The following is a 15,851-nucleotide window of genomic DNA, read 5'->3' as shown; positions in this document are numbered from 1 at the left end:
TTAGCGTAAGCGCATCGCTCCGGTCACGTGCTTACTTTTTTCTCGGGAAATTGCATAGTTACCTCGGAATGTGCGATAGCAATTTTGTGACCCGAGCGGGCAATCGCTAGTTCAAATTTTACACGAAGCCTCATATAATATTTTGTAGTTTCAAATTGACTAAAATGCGACGTTGCCAAACGAGCGCTACGGATGCGGGTAATAAGCAATACTCAATCCTAAATGCTTTACATAGAGCTTGGTTTGCTAGGGCAAACATCTACAGTGATGCGCCGACGCTGCTTAGACCCGAAACATGAATGAACGGGGGCGGAGCTTAATCGAGCGTGTGTGTGCAAACAATTTAGGCCCTTAAGGTGTCAAGGCGTTCGAGTCCCCGATAGTACATAGCTGATGAGCATTTATCTATCTTAATCTATAAATTCGAGACGTCACTGACTGACTCACTTACTCATCATGAAATCTCAGAAACTACAAGTGCTAGGAGTCTCGAATTTTGCGTTCCTTTTAGAACGTAGGTGCTCACTAAAATAGGATTTAGCAAAATTCAACACCTATAAATGCATAGGTACTCATCACAGTAACATTTTAGTAGTTAATTCTAGATGTAGTATGGTAGTAATTCACTAAACTAGACGTCTCGCGAGTTCAAAATTAATATTGTAATGAAATTACCAGTTTACAAAGACTTTAGAGATAAAAGTTCACACAAAGGTTATCTTGGCGTTACAAATAGATTAACGATTTAAGCTTTCAAAGTCATTAAAATTATTTTGTTTAAGCCTAGTTCATTCGATAAGCCCGGTGAGTTAAAGTTTGGGTTAAAAAGTTATCTGTCTTAAGAAAGTAGACATTGACAATAGGTAGGTACTTACTATGTTATCTTTTTTCAAATACGTATATTGACTTCAGACACAATCCTCTTCCATACCTACACACAAAATTATCACCACTTCTTTACAATGTAAGAATAAAATATAATATTGTAAAGTACACGAAGTCTAAACGATATTTCATTGTGAGATTGTGTAAAATACAGTTCGCAAATCTGAATTTGAATCGTTTGTCAGGATTTACTAAAAGGATTTTCGTGTAAATTTAAAGCCGGCGAACATTATGTGGATTGGCACCAGTCGAAATAAACTGGTGAGTACTTAAAATAAAACTTTTCGAATCTACAAACTTTGAGGATCACGCTGAAACTATTGTTGGACCCGCCATTACGTTTTATAGGTTTTAATAAAATAAATGTGATAAGTAAGTAGTAGTTTTGAATTTGTTGAATGATAGATATTCTTAAGGTCTACCAATTTTAATAGATAGGTAAGCTAACTGATGTAAAACACGTTTAATTTTTAACGAGTATTTAATATTTTGTTGGTAATTTTTTTATTATTAAGTAGTTTTAAGATTTCATTTTTCAAACCATTTTTACCCGACTACGGCAAAGCCAAAGGAGGGTTATGATTTTGACAGGCTATGTATGTATGTATGTATGTATGTATGTATGTATGTATGTATGTATGTATGTATGTATGTTCATCTGTTCCCTCGTAACTTCTAAACTACTTATCAGAATTTGACAAATGACATATCATTAGAAGCGTCTTAATTGTCCGCTGGTTATAGGCTATATGGGGTTTCACAAAATCTAATGTGGCGCCCTCTAGCGGACAAAACATACAGAGTAAAAAAATAAAGTTAAGATAAATATGCCGTGTTTGGTATCATTTGAAAAGGCTTTACTTGTACATTTTGAATATATATATATATTACTAGCATTTGCCTGTGACTTTACCTGTATTCATGGGCTGATTGCATATAATTCATATCTTTTCGTTCATTGCTTCTTTACTATCATCATCAATTTAACTTTTGTTAATATTATGCGCCACAAATACACATTAACACCAAAATGGTACAAATAATAAATAAAAAGTAAAAAAACTAAAACCCAACTACGACAAAAAACGACGCTAAAAAAGCATAAAACAAGATTTTCAGAATACTGAACTGAACAAAGTTGCTAATGTAGTTGCATAGTAATTTTCATGTTTGGAAAGGCGTAGTCACACGTTACATATACCTACCTACCGTAGCACTTTGACAACGTGTGACTGCGGTTTTCTAAACATGAAAATTACTATGCAACTACATTAGCAACTTTGTTCAGTTCAGTATTCTGAAAATCTTGTTTTATACTTTTTTAGCGTCGTTTTTTGTCGTAGTTGGGTTTTAGTTTTTGTATTCTATACTTATTTATTTTTCTAAGTGTTTGATATGTCTTAGATAAGTTAATAATAAGAATTAAAATTCCGACTCGCTAATGAATTTCAATAAATTGCAAAGACACTCGTCAAAAGATTAATAAGAGTGTTCATGTCCCTATAAAATACGTCTCTGTCTGGGTTGACTGTGTTAATATTAGTAAACAATTTAGTCTCTGTAATTTCCAATATGCTGAATAAATATGAAAGCAACAAATACTAAATATAGCCCCATATAGAAGAAGTATGTCAAGCATGTAATATTTACTTTCGTGGGACGACAATGGAGGACATGATTAAAGAAACCTTTAATGTTTCATGTGTTTAACAAACGGTAAATCATTTCAAAAGCTGCTTGTGTTAAATAAAGCCAAAAGACTACAAGTCTTAAAATTAATACCTACCTACATAATATGACGAAAGGGAAATAAGAAGTAAAATTAATTAAAATTAAATTAGTTGATTAAATATTGTCGAGATTAACCTAAAATTAAAAAATAATCAAATATTAGCAATTACGTAACATACTTGCTTATATTAATATTTCATCCGGGGCACAAAATTCTTCGGGAATACCGCCCTAAATTAATTTTGTTCGTAACAGCCATAAAGTACGAGTATATGGACGCCGAAATCTAATTTAATTGTAACAGACGAAATGAATATTATTCAATTGTTTTTCGGACTGTAGTGGAAGTGGATAGAACTATTTTGGGAGGAAAATAGAAATAGTAAAAACACGCTCTTATGTGTAGGCAGTAAAGCCGCAAGTGCCGCAACTCGACCCGGATATGGGGCTAACGAGCAATTTTGCTGACTGACTCGACCCGCAACTGCAGAACACACAAATAGGGAGAATTCAGTTCACGGTTGTTTTCCCAGCCTTAGGATAGCCAAACCAAGCTGATTTATTGCAATCCCGATTGCTTTATCCGCAGGTGTTTTGTTTTCGACTCAATAATACCTATAGATAGAGGTACGAGGAAAATACAGTCCACATGGCATCACGTTCTGTTAATTTGATTTGTTACGCAATAATTGCTTTATTACCAGATCCATTCTATGATAATTGACACTTAATATCATAGACAGTGATGTTACAACGCAATAGCAAAATGGAAATACACAGCCTCTTATTTTCCAGGTTCATGGATGGATGAACAGTAATTTGGATTCACAATTTCAATCACAAATTCACAATCGATTCACGATTGAATTTTAATTCAGTCATGACAGCTTTACATTTATAATAATTAGGAGAATTAGGCAAATGCTGAAAATCTATTTTCGATGTCGCGTAATTTAGGAAAATTGGTGAAATGCTGAAAATTTATTATATTAATAGTGGATCGCGAAATTTTCGCATATTAACTCATTTTTGAAAAAAAATGTTCCGTTTGTCTTTCTTACTCTTTCTGAGATGTTGGCATACCTAAATGAAAGAGATGAATAGAGCTGATATAAGTATGGTAATAATTTTCCGAACCGTTGATTTATGGCCTAAGTTCGTGGCACGGTGAATACTTCTTGATTGTTTTAAGATTAGGCAGCGCATGTGCGACTTTATGATCTTTTGATTCAAGACTTGGAAATAAATTATATACACTTACGTAGGTACGTATTACTACATTTACTACTTAGGTATTACTACGTGTTTTTGATAACATCCAAATAAATCGAATATGACAAAAGATAAACAGTCATTATTAAGTTGAATGACTTCACATTTGAAACATTTCATCTTAGGTAGATTACCTGTGAAACATCTTAATTATATCTTCAAGATTTCATTTTTTGACATCTTACAATTAAATAAACACTTAGTGAGAACGTTATAATTATTGCATTAGTGTAAATTACTTAAGTTCTAATATTTATAACTTAGTAAACGATATTCTTATATTTGTTGAATACATACAGCCAACAACTGAAGAAGTAGTTATTGCCAGTATTTTCTAGGTAAAAAGTCAGAATACTTACTAGAAGAATCCGAATCAGAGGAAGATTGATCACATTTAGTTGATCTACTTCTTGGAAACACACAACAGAACATTTCGACGCGAACTTGAGTTATTAAATTAACTTCATAACAAGTTTATTCGGGCCTAGGTAACGGGCAACTGAGCACGAAGAATCAATTAGCACACAATCCTTGTTATTATACATACAATTAGGATGCACTATTGTGTCTCTTATTTGGCAAGGAGGTACTTAGCGTGTTACGTCACGCGAACGTCCCGTTTATAACCGAACCGACTACTAAGACAATATTTGATCAACTAAAACTTAAGATAGGCTTACTGATATGTTTGTTTGTTCAATAAACATTTACTTGTGAAATTGCGACGTGTGTTATAAAGAAAGTCTTATACAGGGTGGAATAAATTTTCGAAAATCTTTGAATGCAGTTCACTTTCTTTTCAAATATAAACGAATGTTTTCTTTGAGTAAAGCATTAAGAGTACTTTCCCTTCAGGTGGCATTAAAAATTCCACCCTGTATAACGAATAGAACGTGGAACAAGGTGTAAGCCTCGGACGTGGAACTGCCGATAGAAATATGAGAATCAAAGCTAATACACAAACATGTATGATTGTTATTCCATTCAACTTGTCGACAGTAAGACTTAACAAAGAGAGGCCATAAATCTACCGCTATTTGATAGAAACGTTGTGTTCGGTATGGTATTGGCCAATAATAAATCGATTTATTTTTTATGCAAATAATGGTATATCTATCTAACATTGGGCATACACAACGACCTTTCAATAGCCAGTTACAAGCATTACATAGGTACACGCATGAAAAGTTGTAATTCAATACAAAACGAACTTTTAAGTGGATCGCTTTTTCAAGTTTGATTGGCCGATTCGCCCAAGTTCTCACAGAAAGCCCCTGAAACTGTTCAGAGCTTTGGTTAAGCCTTCAATTTGATTGAATTTGTAGCCAAGTGAAGCTAACTAAAGTATCTGCCTCTTTTATTTTATAACCCTCGGATAAAATTGAAGTTATTTACTTAGGACGAGGGTGTGTTCATTTGTCAGTGTTTTATCTTGTTGAGCGGCATTTGTCCAGACGCTTCCTTTAGGGATATGTGTCGTGTGTTTCAGAAATTGTTGGATATATAATAGCTATTTTATGTTTATTTGCAAAAAATACGCTCTTATAGTTTATTATAATGGTCTTACCTAGGTATATCTATTAGCATCCTTTAGTGTGTCGTCGTCGTCGTGTCTTTAGTGTGTTTGTTTATGTGTCGTGTATTTTAGATATTGTTAGATACATTAGCTATTTTATCTACGAGTATATACGCTCTTATACCTTATTATATGGTCATAGCAAAGTGATAGACTCAAAGTAAATTTAATTAGTAAACTTTGGTAGCGCTTGTTGCTGTCTGATCGTTTATAAAGTCGATTTAGAAAACGTGGCCAATTAATAATCTAGACACAAAACAGCTGCAATGTTGTGCTCTTAGTTATGTACACATTATATGTTCAAACTGCTCTAGCTAACACATAATAAGTATAACATAATATTTTGTCTCTGAAAAACGTCAAATAAAAAGTAAAACATCTACAAATTAAGTTAATTTACCCATTCTTTGTGTGTAATTGTGAATGCAGTTGCTTTTGCCTCGCACAAGCTTTTCAAGCGCCCAGCCAAGTGCTCCGACGTGTAATAAAAAGTGTAGAGTGGAATCCAGCATTCATTTACGATTCAATATGCGCTATATTCTGTTCAGTCATTAATCCTACTTTTATTCTACGTTAAAATGTAGTTTTATGTATTTTTCGAAGCTATTATGATAACTACATAATAACGATGATAGTTAAGGAAGTGCCTTCAAAAGACGAAAGAATTATTATTGTTGTTCAACAACATAAACTTTCCCTACCGACGGAAAATAACTTGGGCATGAAGCAATTTATTATCATAAAATAATACGTTTTTGGGAAGCCTTTTAGTATGTAGGTCAACTTTATGATAACTATTATTGCAATTACGAACTCTGTCTGTCGTTTTCCACGTAAACTAGTTACGAACAAACTACCTAAATCAGTTATAAACTTAGTAAAGCGTGTAAATACAACTTGTTTCTGGAATACGAGATATTTTCGTTGAAAACAAACGAATTCAGCTCAAAATAAGCGAAGCGAATATGAAATTGAACGTAGCGAACGCCTCTATGACTTTTTGTTTGCATCGTTATAACAACAAAGGCCAGGCAAGTGTACAAGGTTTTGTTTGTGAAGTCTATTCATAGAAGTGAAGCTATGAGGTAACCTGAAGTGCCAGGATCGGGTGGCCGGTGCCTCTGTCTGCCGTTCCACCAGCAGCCACAACACGGCATGTCGCTTAACTTCCACGGAACATTACTCGTCCACCGACACCAACCTTTACATACATTACTGAAACTTCAACACGAGTGCCTCATTATCATTTGGAAAAGTTCAACGCCAAAGTTGCAATGTAGCGGAAAGTTTAATTTGTGGATTTTATTGGCGCGGGTTTAACCTTTTTTGATTTCCCGGGAGTGCATTCAAGTTTAACAGCGGTCATTTCGTATGAGTTTTATTTTGCAAGTTTCGATCGCGAGGGAAATTGCGGGGGCATTGTGGCTCTGTGATACGCGCCCGCCTCCGGCCGCGCTCGGCGCCCTACTGCGGCGAGCTACGGACTACACTCGTCTTGATGAGGGTTCCCACTTTCTATGGCTTGAAGCGCCTGCTGAAATGACTCGTTTCATTGGGGTGCCATAGGTTTCAAGGTCTATTGATCTCGCCCGTATCGTTGACGATGTACTTAGTGTCACTCATGACGGGATTAATCGTTCAAAGTTAACCCTTAGTAAGTTTACGTGTGAATTAAACGTTCATCAGTTTGATAAGTGCCAAATTATGTTAGGAGCGCAAGTGAGCGGAACAGTAATTAATTATCTTAGTCCTAAATTAAACATTTTTATTTTATCTTCGTCTTATTTCGCATCTTTATCTAGGTATTACGCGTATACTGATAATAGAGTTTCATGCATTTCCTTCCTTCTTTGATATGATCCTTGACAGAAATAGGTACTTCGAAGATAATGTAAAGAATCAACTCAATTGAATTAAGCAAATGTATTGGGTAGACGATATTATGATTAAAGGTTTCTCTGACAATAATCAAATCAGACGTACGCACTCAATCCAAAGTACATTTTCTTGTCAGTATACTCTCAATTCTTAAGTGAATTCATTCTGATATTTCTTACCATACAGTAATGTTCAACTGTATGGTACTCTTCTACGGCATACGCTATAAGGTTTATAGCTTTCGTTATATTAGAACCCTTTGGAATAACTTTATCAGCGGGTTACGTGCATCATATAATTTACGAGAAACATAAAACCTCGGTGTTGATGTCATAGATATAAATCCCATCTTGATGTATGGGAAGATGTTTCATAGCGATTACATTTGGTGGAACTCAGTAAATAAGCGTTTCATAACAAATAGCTTTTTATATTTTCCATTAGGTGAGACTTAAATCGATTAAAGGACTTTTCTTTCTTATTAAAAGAACTTCCATTCTTAGAGGAAGGGCAGACAATGTTAAGTGGCGCTCTTATTACCAAATAAGCATAAACGTCGTTAAAAGTTATAAAACTACGCCTCGTATATTATACACAAATATTCGTGCCAATAACACAGAAATTGGCTTTTGGGACTTAAATCGGATTTATTTAATAGGTACTAGCTGTGTCCGCGACTTCGTACACGTGAAAACTGTACCTCTATTACGAAAAACTTTCGAGTTCGTTTCGTTTGCGTATTCAAAGTGCCATCGAAAAATTTTGTATGAAAAATTAAACAGCGCCCCCTATATTATAGCCGCCCTAGGGGGCGCTGTTTAATTTTTCATACAAAATTTTTCGATGGCACTTTGAATACGCAAACGAAACGAACTCGAAAGTTTTTCGTAATAGAGGTACTGTAACAATTTTCCCGTTTCCCCAACATTTTTCATTGATGCTCTACTCCTATTGGTCGTAGCGTGATGGTAACCTTCCTCGGTAAATGGGCTATCCTACACAAAAATAAATTTTCAAATCGGATCAGTAGTTCCTGAGATAAGCGTTTTGAACAAACATACTCTTCAGCTTTATAATATTAGTAAGTATAGATTTCGGATATACGAAGTTATTATACGAGTCGATAAACAAATAAGCTGCTAACTCACTAACAAAGTTGTACCGGAAAACTGCGCTTGACAGCGTGTGGGCTCCGCAGAATAATGCATTCTGCGTTGTGGTGACAGTAGAATGTTTGCACTATGTAGTGATGTAATATGATTATGAGAGTCGCCAAAGGTTTTAATAACTGAAAACCAAAAAATATAACTAAAATAAAAACATGCTTAACTTATTGTAGATAATGGAGAAGTTTGGAAACTTGAAAAAAATTTGAAACTTGTCCATTGTTCCATTTAAGACATGAAGCACAACAGCTTTAAAAATAGCCGACTATACAAAGACCAATTTTCCAGGTCTGAATGTGTTTTTTGAACGCAAGGGACGTTAGGGACAAGAAATGGTATTAAATAGTTAAACCATGATTAATTATTATTATTTTAGGAAGGATTATTATTACATAATATTATTTCATAACAGTTGCCTTGAGAAACCCTTCACACAATTCGTGGAATAGGCGTAAGGGGGCGTCCATAAATTACGTGAGACAATTTTGGCTATTTTTCAACCCCCCCGCCCCCCTTTGTGAGATTTGGTGAGATTTTGCCTGACCCCCTCCCCCACCCCCTAATCTCACGTGATATTTAAAAAAATCCGAAATTTAATAGTTTTGGAGTAATTTAACTGAGTTTCAAAGACTATTTTTCGATTTAGGGATCCGTTTGCAAACTATTAAAGTTGAAAGTGACAATTTTTGTTCGAGCGGGGCGTCCCCCCTAANTGAAAGTGACAATTTTTGTTCGAGCGGGGCGTCCCCCCTAAAAACTAGACTGTTGGCTTGAAAAATCTGGAAAAATTCATAATAATACTGCTTTTTATGAACTATCAAGAAAACTATAACGGTTAGGGTAGGTCAGTTAGTTTAAGAGTAATAGTCATTTAACTTATGTATTATAAAATTTCATATCTAATAAAAAATCCTTAGAAGAAAATATTAAAAGTGACTTTAGATGAAGTAATTGCTTGCTTCTGAAATATATTTTGTTAACGACGGACAACTACGGAACCTTACACTGCGCGTGGCATGACACGCACTTGGCCAATTTTTTTACTTAAGATTTAAACCCAGTTTTCTGGCAAACTCTATTTCTCTATTTCTTGCCGAAAAAATTACGTGATATTTCCTGAGACCCCCCCTCTCCCCCACGTGAGATTTAGTGAGGTTTTTGTTGACCCCCTCCCACCCCTAAAAGTCTCACGTAATTTATGGACGCCCCCTAACTAATACCTATTATGAGCTACACCTAGCTAAAGTAGATTATTTTGAACGATTGACAGTTTCGAATAAACAATAAATAATTTATTTATTTATTTATTATTAGGCATACACAACAAGTAACAATCACAAATAATATATAAAGAAAGTAACTTATGCTTAGATCTAGATCATCACTCAAATAACGTGTACACACAGCATGGTTAAAATATTGCGTAAACAGTATTATATTGTCTTAATTAACAGTAATAAACAGTAACAAATAGGTAACAATACTAGCTATGTCAAAGTAATGCCCGAAGAGGAAGCGCAGTAGAGGATCTTTTTGACGTTGCGACGGAATCGGACGTGCTTAGGCTCGAAAATATCGAGATCTAGTGATGTCGATGTTTTGCTATCGTTCTGTAGCAGTTCATTGTAAAGCCGACACATTCGTACTACTGGGTTGAAAAAGGATGTGTTATTCTTGAATACTTGAATAATTATATCACATACAATATCTACAACATAATAAGGTTAGACCTACGTACGAGTACCTACAGAATGTGTTCAATTTTCATTAACTTTGCCGCTAATTCATTACGAGGCATACGCAAACACCTTAATGTTTAGTTCAAATAGAACGAATAGTTTCAGTTCAATCACTCAGCTGAACTTAAGCTCCACTTGACCTTTTAATCGAATTACGAGTTGTCGAGTTTTCAGAGCTCTTGTGTCTACGACTAACTTCGATTGAACGAGAATATTCGAAGTAAATTAATTTGTATTCGAATTTCATTTTAGTCACGTATTTTCACAGTGGAGTTTATACTGCACTGCAACTGTAGACACTTGAAAAATTAATAGCTGAAAATATTTTTCGTTTTGCAAAATAGTTCAACTTTAGTCAAGAGGAAAAATCTAGTCTACTCCAACGTGTGCACCTCAGATCATAGAAGGGAATAGATGTGAAACGGGGGCGTGGCGCGTGTCTCCGCGATATGCCCAGAAACGAACATCGGCCGCGTAGCTAGGTTAGTCGCGATTCAGTCGTACTAAGGAAATGTTCTCCGATATTTTGGATAATGCGTCGTTACGTGCAATAAAACAAGTGAAACGAAGAACTACAGGAACAATGGAGTCATTTACTACATGTAAGTATTGCAAATCCATTGGTATTTTGCTCATAAATAAAAAAAACTAAACATTTTTACGAACGAATTCAGTGCCGTAACAGTTACTGCGATATCGAAATCAGTGGTGATAAAAATTCTAACACGCTTGTACATTGACGATTTAGTTAGCAACCACTTTATGTCATGCTCAACTACTGCGCAATGTATTTAATTTCTTCCGATATCCACTGTCGTGTGAAAATACACAGTACGGCCGCATGTGCCGGTCGTAACATAGTGCCGTGCTCGTGTTCTAATGCGGTTTCCGATTATCGATAAATAGAAGTAAATTATAATTTTCTATTTTGTAATTTTAAATAAAAAAATGATGTGTTACTTGCGATTATAAGATTTTACAAAAAAATAATAACAGTAGAAGTAATTAGTAACTGTCAACTATGTAATTACTATAAGAGCTAGTTGAAAGCCTAATATAGGCATTATTTTTGATAAACATTATTATGCGGTACGCAGCTCGCCACAATTAAAAAATAAATGCGTGATAGTAGTTAATAATAACGTATAATAATAAAAAGGTTTTCATACATAAGCATTTTGTGAAACCAGTTTCGAGCCTTGCCCCTAGCGATTTAAAGTATCGATATCTTGTCGACTCCATTTTATCTTTGTTCTCTCACTAGCGTTTTCTATGTGTGCGTCACGTCACGCGGCCATTGATTGGCCATAAGGCACGCCTTCTGGCCAATCACAGCACTTTTAAGCCGGTTGCACATGTTGTCGTAGACTCTCAGTCGCTTTGTTTTTACACAGTTGAATGTGTGTGTGGGAGCTGTGGTGGGGGATATGTGGGGACACTAGTTCTCGTTGTAGTTACGCGCGACTTCATATCTATTCTCTTTCTATGATCTGAGGTGTGCACGTATGCTTCTAGACGTAGCACAACACGTGCAATGTGCACTTAAGCTTGTAAAAACTTATTGATTCCATATTTTATGCAAATTTTCTTGCCAATACAAGAACTACGAACAATAAGTACATGTTACATTTTGTTGTTGTGAGTGACATCCTGTCACAAGTCACGTTTTTGTATACGCAGGAAGTTAATAATCACTTTACATCTTCAGTTTCAATTCCCTCAAGTGACAACTCAGCACAATTTCGTCTCATTAATTAAGAAAGCTCTTCCTCTACCATTTTCGTATATTTTTTCACTGTTTCGTCTCTTTTTCGTAACTCAAGAACTGTTGAACGAAACGTCGAGGGTTTTCCGTCAATGAAGTTAACTTTGTGAGCTTTTTGTCCCGTCGCAGCAAAAGTTTCCCTGGGCTTCATAAATTCTTATAATAAGCGACTTTTAAACGAGGTACGAAAATCGGAAGAAATAAAAATTGGAAAACGCGAGACTAATTTATTGTTGAATGAATAAATAACATGGTTTCATGGTGACAAAAATATTTCGGTAAATCTATTTGAATAAAACGTTTAAATAAAGGTAAGCTGGTTAATATTGATTAAGTTTTATAATACGAGTACATCAACTCTCTTTACATGATTAAATTCCGGTTTCTCTCGATTAGGTAAGTAAGTATCAAGTTTTCAGATTTCATAATACAAGCCCTGAACTCTAAAGTATTCAAAGTAAACTATCCATTAATTTAACGACGAGGAAACTGTGAACCAAAGCGCAATAAAACAAAAATGGCGTTCTGAAAACGTTCCCTTGAAAAATCTTTTATTTCTCACAAACAACCTAGTTTATGCCCTGCAGGCACTATTCCGCTCACTGGCAACTATTCCATTCAATCATAGTTAATGGATCTTGTATCGAATATTCGTATCAAACGCTCACCGACCACGATTTTATGTTAGCTGGAAAAATGTTGGAATTTTTGTTCAAACGATTTTTAAATCTCTCAAAACCAAAAGCTTTGAGTTAGAACAAAAAGCAGATTTCCAGAATATTTATATTTTGGTTTACCACTTTTATTGGCAGGCGATCATATTCCTCGTGGTATTTTTGGACGAATAGTAGGCCTACATTTAATAAATATGCATTTACCTTAAACAACAACTTGTTTTTTCCTATAACGTTTTCAGATTTTATGATTTACAGACACGTTTAAGGAAAATACCATCTCATAATATTTGCGCTTCATTTTGCGTGGTCATGGAAGGAAAATTTTACTTCGAAAAAGGTTTGCATAGTTTGAATATTTTTCTATCTGTAAGAAGAATTTTTCTATAGGACATTAGGTATAAGAAAACTAATGAAATATAGGTATCTTAATACAATTAAATCACCAATAAAGACATAAAATAACGAAGGTAGCTGTTATGAGCCAGCAAAAGGAAGCTGTAGTGGCAATTGAGATAAGAATCGATGGAAGGTCATTGGGAAAAGAAGGTTCCTTAATAAATATCTAGGATCTGATTTGGAGCTGTTGGTTAATTATAGGTTAACTGAATACCCACTTTAGGGAATGATATCTAAGTAGTAACTTAATGATAATGACGTATAAATTTAGATAAACCAACTTCCACTATTTGCTATTTTACACCAAGGTAAGTCCAACGCAATATGGATAAAATGAAATGTTACAAGTGTAGGCAAGAAGCGTGACATTAGGTCACGTAGCCAGAAGGATAGCTGCCTTATCCTTTAGTTATACGTTAAAATATTCTGGTCCTGTGACGTGTAAGTGTATGCTGTGAATAACGTTACACGACATTACTACTCGAAATACGTAATGAAATGAAAACATTGGTTATTTTCCTTGGACATCCCTGCAAAACGAATCAATGATATCACAATAAATTGCGATCTATAGGTAAGTATACCTTCACCATACCATACATTCCTACCTTTTATCAAAAGCGAAATAGCATTGAAGTGAACAATTGAAGTTAGGTCTTCTTTTAAGGCTCAATTCGACCAAACTTTTATCCGAGAATAACTCCTGGTATAACTGGCACTAAACATCAACGTATTTCATAGGTTCATGTTTGGAACTTAGCAACAAAAGGGCTACACAAGTGGAGGACAAAGGGCCAATAAGGCACATGAATCTCTGTCATATTGTTCGGACCCTCAACTAGTGATATAACTATCCGATCTCGCATCCATAGCATACCTACTTAACATCTCTACATATAAAGATAGGTACATTTCGCTCATGTGTCATATTATCGCAAATATCAATAAGCGATTGTCAAAAAAAAATGTTTTTCTTTACAGTAGTAGTACATTTTATTGTTCTTTTCTTTCTTTTGACAATAGCTTAGCCTTTTAACCTATAGGTTAAAAAACGCCTAACCCATTACATGAGCTGGCGAAAAAAGTTATTGGCTTATTAAGTTTTGAAAACAAAACATACTCGTAGAAAATAAACTCTATATTAGGTAGTGTTTTGCATTCGTACTTTTACATAAAACCGCACACACCAGCGTATAGTAAAAACTGCCGGAATTTGCGCAGCATGTAAAACAATGTTCAATAGAAAACAAAAAGTGGATGCCAGATGCAAAACTTCACGCTGTTTGATAGTAACAAGCCGACAGCTGATGGTTATTGTAGTCAATGCAACCAACACGCTACGTCGATCGAGATTGTACTACGATAAGCCTAAAGGCAAGCATACACTGACCACACGGAAGGCTACGAATTTGTAGCAGAATCTTTCTTTCTTCTTCTTTCTTTTCAGCCAAATGACGTCCACTGCTGGACAAAGGCCTCCCCCAAGGTTTTCCACAATGAACGGTCCTGCGCTGCCCGCATCCAGGCTCTTCCCGCGACCTTTACCAGATCGTCGGTCCACCTAGTAGGAGGCCTGCCCACGCTACGTCTTCCAGCCCGTGGTCGCCACTCGAGAACTTTCCTGCCCCAACGGCCATCGTCTCTACGAGCTATGTGCCCCGCCCACTGCCACTTGATTTTAGCAATTCTGCGAGCTATGTCGGTTACTTTGGTTCTCCTGCGGATCTCCTCATTTCTGATTCGATCACGCAGGGAAACTCCGAGCATAGCCCGCTCCATCGCCCTTTGGGTGACCTTGAGCCTTCTTATGAGGCCCATAGTAAGCGACCACGTCTCAGATCCGTATACCATCACTGGCAACACGCATTGGTCAAATACTTTCGACTTAAGACACTGCGGTATTTCGGACGTGAGTATATGGCGAAGCTTCCCGAACGCTGCCCATCCGAGTTGGATTCGACGATTGACCTCTTTCTCGAAGTTGGACCTACCTAACTGGACTGTTTGTCCCAGGTATACATAATTGTCAACAACTTCGAGTGTAGAGTCTCCAACCTTCAGAGGAGTGGGTGCAACACGGACATAATGTATGATGCATGTTTACGTGTAAACACATACCCCCTTACTAATAAAACTTACACGCTAGTTGAACAGTGTTTTAAAGTGACGTTTAGTATGGAAATGTCATTTTAAAACAGTTTTCAACAACTGTGTAACTTTTTATTAGTAAGGGGGATAATTTTTTTGATATCACATGATAAGTTAACACTAAAACTTTTTTGCTTTGTTTTCCTATAGTTTCCTATAAATACAGTGTAAACTCTTTATAACGACACTCGATTTAACGACAAACTCTTTATAACGTGTCTAGAATTTCTTGGTTTAACTAGTTTTCTATCTGCTCTACCATGACACTCTATTTAACGACTACTCTCTATAACGTCGAAAAATGATCAGTCCCTTAGGGTCGTTGTAAAGAGTTTACACCGTATTACGTTGAGTGGCTTCGAATAACAAGGAACAGTCAAAGCATTTCTTGATTTAATGCCAGTGACAGACGCGACCGTAAGCCAGACTGACGAAAGGAGTGATTTTAAGTGGTTCCATTTTGTGGGATCCTTAAAATGTCCTAATTTAAACAATGCACATAGTGTATCTAACACCTAAAGGGTATGATAATTATACTTGTTGCTTTGAAATACAATTAATATCGAGCTCCAGCCCGTTAGTTGATGCATTAACTGAAGGATGACGACGGTAACTCGA

The sequence above is a fragment of the Ostrinia furnacalis genome, unplaced genomic scaffold (genome assembly GCF_004193835.3).
Source record: "Ostrinia furnacalis isolate ACB-3 unplaced genomic scaffold, ASM419383v2 OfSCF0143, whole genome shotgun sequence".
NCBI classification, from domain to species: Eukaryota; Metazoa; Arthropoda; class Insecta; order Lepidoptera; family Crambidae; genus Ostrinia; species Ostrinia furnacalis.
This window is presented reverse-complemented; position numbering follows the sequence as displayed.